Source organism: Hyaena hyaena, unplaced genomic scaffold (assembly GCF_003009895.1).
Source record: "Hyaena hyaena isolate Hyena2069 unplaced genomic scaffold, ASM300989v1 scaffold_16, whole genome shotgun sequence".
Classification (NCBI taxonomy): Eukaryota; Metazoa; Chordata; class Mammalia; order Carnivora; family Hyaenidae; genus Hyaena; species Hyaena hyaena.
In genome coordinates, this window is record NW_024080650.1 from 1,581,021 (window position 1) to 1,590,162 (window position 9,142).

The window sequence follows — 9,142 nt, forward strand, 5'->3', positions numbered from 1 at the left end:
CTGTCTCTCAAAAGTGAAAAAAACTTTAAAAAAAATTTTTTAAAAATTGAAATAGGATAAGGTCATTGCAGGAGAACAAGAATAAGAACAGTGAGGGTGGGCTGATCTTCAAGGGCAAGCATCAAGGGGCAGACAGAGGAAAGGGGGCTCCCTAAATGGAGAAAGCAACCCAGAAAGACACCAGAAGAGGGCAGTGATATGGAAGGGAAGGGAATATATCATTTCAATGAGGAGGGAACACTGAAGATCCAAAGAACTCTAGCAGGATTTAGACTGAACACAGTGTAGAGATAATGTGTGACTTCTGTGGGAAGATTGTTGGAATAGGTGTGGTTCTGGGTTCATGCGTAAAGCAGTAAAGAGTCTTCTGGGAGGTGTGGATGAGTAGGAAAGAGGGAGATTACAGCGCGGATAGAGGGCAACCTGAAATAAACATCATTGTTTAGAGTCTGAGAAGAAGTGGCCAGCAGAGAAATATGAAAGGCAGGTGTAAGGGAAAGAGGATGACTAGATAGAGGGCCTGGCCTTGTACAGGAAAGTGAAGATGGCCGTGGATGTAGATAGATGTAAAAGGGGGTGTGGGTAGCAAGTGGGGGCTCAGGTCTGATGACCTAATTTTTTTCTCCATCAAGTAGAAGGCAAGGTCATTTGCTGAGAGTGAGAAATGGGGAAAGGGTTTAGTAGGGGCTTTATGAAGACAAAGAAGGTTGGAATAGTCATTGAGGACAGTGGGAGATGAGCCCCCTCCCCAGGGTAAGTAACAGAATTGCTTAATTCAGGGCACCTAGGGTCAAGCCAAGTTTGGAGAACTTGAATTTGTAGTGATTGGTTTTCTCCAGCAACACTTGGCATCATAAGTGGAGAAAGTAGAATGGAGTCTTGATTCTGGAAGGACATTTTGCAGGCCAGGTGAGGCAGAAGGAAATGGAAGGTTCTGGTTAGAGAACAATCCAACAAGTAAGTATTCAGTCTGGAGAAAAAAGAAAACAGGCGAGGTTGTAGCTGACATACTATTTAATGGGGGGTGGGTTTGTCAGTACAGTGAGCAGGGCATTGGAGTTTAAGACTGGAGTGGAGCAGATTCAGGGCTTGGCTCTGGACACGACAGGCTGGAAGGAAGGAAGGAAGGAAGGAAGGAAGGAAGGGAGGAAGGAAAGAAGGAAGGAAGGAAGGAAGGAAGGAAGGAAGGAAGGAAGGAAGGAAGGAAGGAAGGAAGGAAGGAAGGAAAAGTCTGCCACTGATGCCTTCCAACCAAACTATTTCTGCCCTTTGTGTTTCAGGCTCACTGGCCTCTCTCAGGCATGGGGAGATCCCTGTGGGTTTAATGAGCAATTGCACTTTGCAGAATTGAGCTCACACTATAAATAAGACCTGGATTTCAGTGGTGGGATATATAGGCTGTGGGTGGCAGGCTGAAAAAGCATTGGCCTGGCCATGGGATTTGTCTAAAACCCTGAGTGAGTGAGTGGGTAAAAATAGTTGCAGAGGAACCTGTCTGGCCCAGGAAACATTAATCAGTTTGCAGGGGCCTTGCTCCAGCAATGCTCCAGGGGCTAGGCAGCAACTGATTCCAGAGGAGTCTTTTAGGATAGGAAGTAACCTGGTGCCAGGAGTCAGAATGGTATTTTGCAGCACTTGGCTTTCTTGTCTCTGGGCAGGCAAAGGAGACATGAGGGATTTACCTTCCATGGAGGCTATTGGCCCAACACAATGCCCAACACTAAAAGCTCACTAAGATCAAAAGAGGCTGAATGTAGAGTGAAATGTTAAGGTCATAATACAAATGACAGAGAATCTTACGAGAAGAAAATGAAGCCCATTTATCAAGTTGCAGCAGTTTATGGACAGGGCTCTGGAGCCAGGAGCAGACTCCGGGAGGCCAGGCTCCAGGTCATTCTCTCCCCAACACGGAGAAACCATGGGGAGTTGTCTGTCTCCCAGGGAGGTCCCAGCCAGGACGTGGAAACAGGAGGTTTGGAGCAAGGCAATATATGGGGTCCATGCCTATTCCATGAGGTGCCCACAGCTTCCCAAACCACATCTTGGGTGACTCTGGGAGTCGAAGAAGAGACAACTGTTCAGAACTGAGAGTGCACTTGCTGCCCAGTCCTTAGTAGATGGGACAGAAGAGGAGAATACTATCCCGGGAGCTAAGATCTTAGACAAGCTCCCTCAGAGAAATGGGCTGAGAGAGGCCACCAAGCTCTTTCTTGGTAGGACTTTCAGATAGACACAGGCAGACAGCTATTTCAGATATCTCCCTTCCTAGCCCATCCAGGGCTTTTTCACCTGGAGAAATTCATTCCTTTGGAGTTACGCATGGCAGAGTCAAACGGCCTTTGAGGAGAAGTAACTCCACTCAGGACAACTTTGCATGCATAATTGGACAAGTAATCTCCTTGCAGAGGAAATGGAACTCAAGACGGCCTGAGTTTAAATAGCATGATGAGTGAGGGCTCTTGTGGATGTAGAAATATCTGGAGCATAGTGCCTGATTTATCATTGACACTCTACGGATGTTGATTGAATATGCATTGCAATTTGTCTAAGGAAGGGTTTTCTTTCTTCCTTTCTTTTTTTCTCATCTTCTATTCTTGGTCTACTCACATGAAATATTTAACTTGGATCCCTGGTCTAAAATTAAAAGTTCAGGTTAGAACAAATTTGCGGAAATGAATCACACACACTCAAGTAGTTCTTGCTTAGAAAAGTTGACCACAGAAATATATGACCACTCAGGAGCCCAGTTCAAGGTCACAATTAATTATTTTGTGTTTGTTTGTTTGTTTGTCTCCCAGTCATAATGGCTCCGTTCCTTGTTCCTATGGAAAACACTCTCCTGGTATTTCCCACCAATTTCTGGCTTTGAACTCCTGCCTGCTTACTCATATTTCTGACCTCCAAATTCTAGGTGGCACCAAAGGGCTATCTTTGTCATTTCACACCACACATGGCTTAGTAACCTCATGACTTTTTCCTGAAGTTGAGTGTTTCCAAGAAGTCTTGGACAGAGAGAAGTGGGCTGAAGGGAGTAGAGAATGAGGCAGTGGCTAGGGAGCCATGTCACACTCAATACATCATCTCTGTTTTCCTTGGTTGTAGAAGTAGGGTCACTGGGAGGGTCTCTTGCAAACCCCATTGGACAGCTGTGATGGTTTATTTTTAGTGGTGAGAGAGAGGAAGAACTTTCAAAGATAGAACTCATGCCCATGCTCTGCTCTGCAAGTTCAGACTTAGGGGCGGCTGGCAAAGAGGGCTGGGGGCTCTGAGCCAGAGCAAACAAGTATGCAAATCCAACTCAGGTGGAGGGTTGGAAATGCCAGTTGGTCCCACCAGAATGCACTTGGGGTGAGCTCCAGGGGGTTCTGGATTTGGTCCTCACATCAGTGGGATTTACAGCTCGGAGGACCCACTTCCTTTCTTGTCTTTTTTCTCCCTTACTTCTGACCCCTTCTTCCTCCAGTGGCTTTGATAAATTTTCCCATCCCTCTTACCGCTAATGGCAACCTCTGATCTCATGGTACAGGTGGACTGGGTAGGGGATTCGTGTTTGGAACCAGCTACACGTGAGCAAAGTAGAGAGCCCTTATGGGGCATGACTTTAAAATCACTAAAAGGCTGTGCATTCCCCAAACTTGGCCTTGTTCCACCTGACATGCTGCCTGTAATCCACCCATAAGAATGGTGCATTTCCACAGAAAGCCAGCGTATATGTGTAGATCTGGGATCTGGAGATTAGTGCTTTTTCGGGGAGCAGTGGTGAGCCCAGACCGAGAGACGTGGTCTTGGTTAGTCAGAGGCTTACTGTGCTGTGAGCTATGTGTTGTGGGTCTGAAGCCCCTCTTTGGGTGTCTTGTGTGTGTCTCTCTCTGACCCTTGCTCTCAGAAGAGACTCTGACAGAGTCATTCACCCAGAGAGGACTCTACAGCTCAGTAGATGTTCTGTGGCATGTGCGATGTGCTCACATGCAGGCTTTGGGGGACCAAAGGGACAGGGAAAGACTTTTTTGTGTTGTTGTCTGTGGGAATCCAGGAAGAGGGACCCTTACTTCTCTATTTAGGTTTAAAGGTTGCCTCTTGTGGCGTCATAGGCAGGATGTGCCTCTGGGAGGCAGACCTGCTAAAGTAAGACTCTGTTCAGTGGTCTTTGGTTTTGTTTGTTTGTTTGTTTTTGTTATTGATTTTTGAGAGAAAGAGCACAAGCAGGGGAGGGACAGAGAGAAAGGGAGACACAGAATCTGAAGCAAACTTCAGGCTCTGAGCTGTCAGCACAGAGCCTGACGCAGGGCTTGAACTCACGAACCATGAGATCATGACCTGAGCTGAAGTCTGATGCTTAACCGACTGAGCAATCCAGGCACCCCCTTTGATTTTTTTTTTTAAATAGGCTTTATTTTTTAGAGTAGTTTAAGGTTCACAACACAGTTGAGTAGGAAGTACAGAGATTTCCCATGTACCTCCTTCCCCGCCCTCCCCAACAGCCTCCACCCATTATCAAAAGCTGGTACCAGAGAGGTGTCTTCATATTACCTACATTGATAATGAACCTGCATGGATACATTATTGTCATCCAGAGCCCTTAGTTTACATTAGAGTTCACTCTTGGTATTGTGTATTCTTTTTGTTTTTTTTAATGTTTATTAATTTTTGAGAGAAAGAGACAGAGCATGAGTGGAGAAGGGGCAGAGAGAGGAGACACAGAATCTGAAGCAGGCTCCAGGCTCTGAGCTGTCAGCACAGAGCCTAGTACAGGGCTCAAAGCCAGGAACTGTGAGATCATGACCTGAGCCGAAGTTGGCCGCTTAACCGACTGAGCCACCCAGGAGTCCCGGTATTGTATATTCTATAATATGCATTTACCATTGTGGCATCATTGGGTAATTTCACTGACTTAAAAATCCTCTGTGTTCTCCCTATTCATCCTGCTCTCCCCTATAATCCTTTGCAACCACTGATCCTTTTACTGTCTCCATAGTTTTGCTTTTCCCAGAAAATCATATAGTTGGAATTACATAGTATGTAGCCTTTTCAGATAGGCTTTTATCCCTCAGTAATATGCATTTAAGTTTCTTCTGTGTCTTTTTATGGCTTGATAGCTCATTTCTTTTTAACACTGAATAATACTCCATTGTCTGGATGCACCCATTTGTCCACTTACTTACTGAAGGACATCTTGGTTGCTTCCAAGTTTGGGCAATTATGAATAAGGCTGTTAGAAACATCGTGTGCAGGTTTTTGTGTGGACTTAATGTTTTCTTTACCTTCTTTGGGTAAATACCAAAGAACACAATTGCTAGATCACATGGGAAGAATATTTAGTTTTTTAAGAAACTGCCAGTGTCTTCCAAAGTGACTGTGCCATTTTGCATTCACACCAGCAGTGAATAAGAGTTCTTAGGGCACTTTGGGGCACCTGGGTGGCTCAGTCGTTTAAGTGGCCAACTTCAGCTCAGGTCATGATCTCGCAGTTTGCGGGTTTGAGCTCCACATCATACTCTGCTGACAGCTCAGAGCCTGGAACTTGCTTCGGGTTCTGTGTCTCCCTCTTTCTCTGTTCCTCCCCTGTTCACGGTCTATCTCTCTCTGTCTCTCAAAAAATGAATTTTTGGGGTGCCTGAATGGCTCAGTAGATTATACATCTGATTCTTGACTTCATTTCGCTCAGGTCATATCTCACAGTTTGAATTTGAGCTCCATATCAGGCTCTGGGCAGACAGTACAGAGCCTGCTTAGGATTGTCGATTCTCTCTCTCTAACTCTTTCTGCCTCTTCCCCATTTGCTCTCTCTCACTCTCTCTCTCTCAAAATAAATAAACTATTTTAAAAAATTCTTGTTGTTCCATAGCCTTACCAAGAATTGGTGTTTTGGGATTTGGACCCTTCTGATAGGTGTGTAGTGGTATCTCATTGTGGTTTTTATTTGCATTTCCCTGAAGACTGAGGACAGGAGCATCTTTTCAAATGCTTATTTGCCACCTAAGCATCTTTTTTTAGGTGAAGTGGCTGTTAACGTATGGCTCCTTAAATCAGGTTGCTTGTTTTCATATTGTTGAGTTTTAAAAGCTCTTTGTATATTTTGGGTAACAGCCTCTTCTCAGATCTTCATTGGCTTGTCTTCGCATTCTCTCCACAGTGTCTAGAACAGAAGTTGTTAATTTTAATGAGATTCAGTTTATCAATTTTTTCTTTCATGGGGTGTGTCTTTGGGGTCGTATCTAGAAAGTCGTCACCAAACCCAAGCTCATCCAGATTTTCTCCTCTTGAAAAACCCTTGGCAGCTGTTATGTTTATTTCCCTTTACACATAAGGGGCTGGGGCTCAGCTATTCAGTGACAGAATTGGCATCAGACATAATTGTTATTTTTAAAACTTCAGTCTTCTGATTCTGTCCTTCCTCCCCCTGGTGTCACTATGTCCCTGGGTCCAGGCCCTTGCTGGCACCATCACGCCATGTGTGTTGTTTTGACAAAGGAAACAGGCTTAGTGCTTGGAACTGTGTCTGCCTCTCTGGTTTTCTTTTCCCTTGTGTTTGCATATTTTAAATATTCTTCTAAATGAAATATTCTAAACAATTCAGAAAGCAAAGAAGAAATCATAATGGCCATTAGAAGCGTTCTTTTTAATTGAACTAAAACAAAAACAAATCACATATCAACACTTGTGGTTATACTTGTAGTTAAAGAGGTACACTTAATGAAAGTTAATATTTTAAATGCTTATATTAGAAAAGGAGAAAGGCTAGGACTCATTTACTTAGCGAGCAACTAAGGAAGCTATAAAAAGAATGGCAGAATAAATCCTAAGAAGTAGAAAGAAAGAAACAAGATAAAAGTGGACACTCATTATCTAGAAAATACACAGTTTAGAGCATTAACGAAGCTAAAAGTTCATTTTTAGAATATGTGAATAGTCAAACCTTGGCAAGATTAATCAATAAAAAAGATAAAAAACAAAATTAAATATGAGGAAAAAGAGAGGCAAGACTAAGATACAGAGAAATTAAAAACAAAGGAAGCATTCTTAGGAGTAATTTTTTAATTAATAAATTGGAGGGGCACTTGGGTGGCTCAGTTGGTTAAGTATCTGACTTCAGCTCAGATCATGATCTCACAATTTGTGGGTTTGAGCCCCATGTCAGGCTCTGCTCTGACAGCTCAGGGTCTGGAGCCTGCTTCAGACTCTTATGTCTCCTTCTCTCTCTGCTTCTCCTCTGTTCAATCTCTCTCTCACACTTTCTCAGAAATAAATTAAAAATTTAAAAAAAAATCAGAAACACATATGAAATAAACTGATTAATAAATACCGCTTAACAAAACAGACTAGAGAGGAAATAGAAACTCTGGTATTCTATAACTAAACTTTGAAGAAATTGAACAGGCAGTTCAAATTTTTCCTTCCACAATATACGAGGCTCTGGTGGTTTTAAAGTCAAGTTTTTTTTTAAATTTTTAAAATGTTTTATTTATTTCGGAGAGAGAGAGAGAGAGAGCGAGAGAGAACGTGAGCAGGGGAGGGTCAGAGAAAGAGGGAGATACAGAATCCAAAACAGCTTCCAGGCTCTGAGCTGGCTGTCAGCACAGAGCCCGACACAGGGCCCAAACCCATGAACCATGAGATCATGACCTAAGCTGAAGTCAGACGCTCAATCAACTGAGCCACCCAGGTGCCCCAAAGTCAAGTTATATCAAGCATTCAAATAATAGATTGTCGGAGGCCGCGCCGGCTCCGACAGGTCCAGGGGTCCCTGAAGGATGGACGGTGTCGGTGAAAGAGAATGAGAGAGCCCCGAGATTCTTTCTGATCACCAGGCAGGCATCTCTGTCCTGTCGATTTTTGTATCTTTATTTAAAGGTTCAGCAACAAGATGAAGTCATAGAAAGGGATTTCTTACAATGGGAGGCCTTTTGTGACATCAATTACAGAATTATTTCAACCAAGGAAATAACAGAATGCTCTTAGTGAAAAACAGCATAACATACAAGTTAAATTGTATATAGATAAGCTAGGAGTTATTCTGTCTGGCTCTCAAGAGGATAAATGTTTCTGAATTGGTTTATTTGTGGAAACTAACATGGGGGCCCTAAATGTGTCAGTCTTTGCACCTGGGTTTATGTTTTAGCTACTCTTATCTATCCTCATCCCAGTTGCCAGTGTAAGGGAGGGTGTTTGTCGAATGAAGGCCTTGAGGAAGGGACTGCCATGCTTCACCAATTAGCAAAGATATATGTAGTAGCTATGTTCTGCACTTAACCCCAAAATAGGCTCTTTGTCTCGGGGCCAGGCTCAATTGTAACTCTTGTGTTCTTAACCCCCTCTATTATCTAAGCCTTGGGTCTGCAAGGCCCATAGGAAGAACCTTTTGACAATCGCCCATACAGCTTTCATCTAAAGTCTCTTTTGTAAAGGCAGGAATATGCTTTTCCTTATGAGGTATCTGTATTCAGAATATGGGTCTGATATGGAATATTGGGAGGCCTGGTCAATACCAGCAGGCTTATATCCAACATGAGCTAATGGTAGCAGAAGGAGATACCAGTTTTCATTTCTCATGGCAGGAGCTGCAAACATTGTCACTTCCTTGCCGTGTTTGCCATCCAGAGAGGCCGGTGCGGCTCCCGGCAATAAATAATTCCCATATATGCAAACTCTTTCAGATGATAGAAAAATAGAGAACACCTCCCAATTCCTTTATGATGGTAGCATAGTTTTGATACCAAAAACCAGGCAAAGGTAAAGAAAGGAAAATGACTGACTAATCTCATCCATGAACTTATTTATAAAATCTTAAGCAAAAAGCTATCAAGTCAAAATCAGAGCAATACCATCATAAGCAAGTTGGTTTTATTCCAGGAGATATAGGAAGGTTTAGCATAGGAAAATATCTTAACAAATTAAAGGATAAAGACCATGTGACCATCCCAATAGATGCAGGAAAGGCAGTTGGTAAAACTATAAATCTATCCATTGTTAAAAGCTCTTGGCAAACTAATAGAAGGAACTACCTTAACCTGATAAAAAGCATCTATAAAATGTCAAAGCAAGGATGTCCTGTCTCTCCCCTTCTGTTTAATACTATACTGAAATTCTTAGGTAGTGACGTGATTCAGGAAAATGAAATAAAAATTGTAACAACTGGAATGGA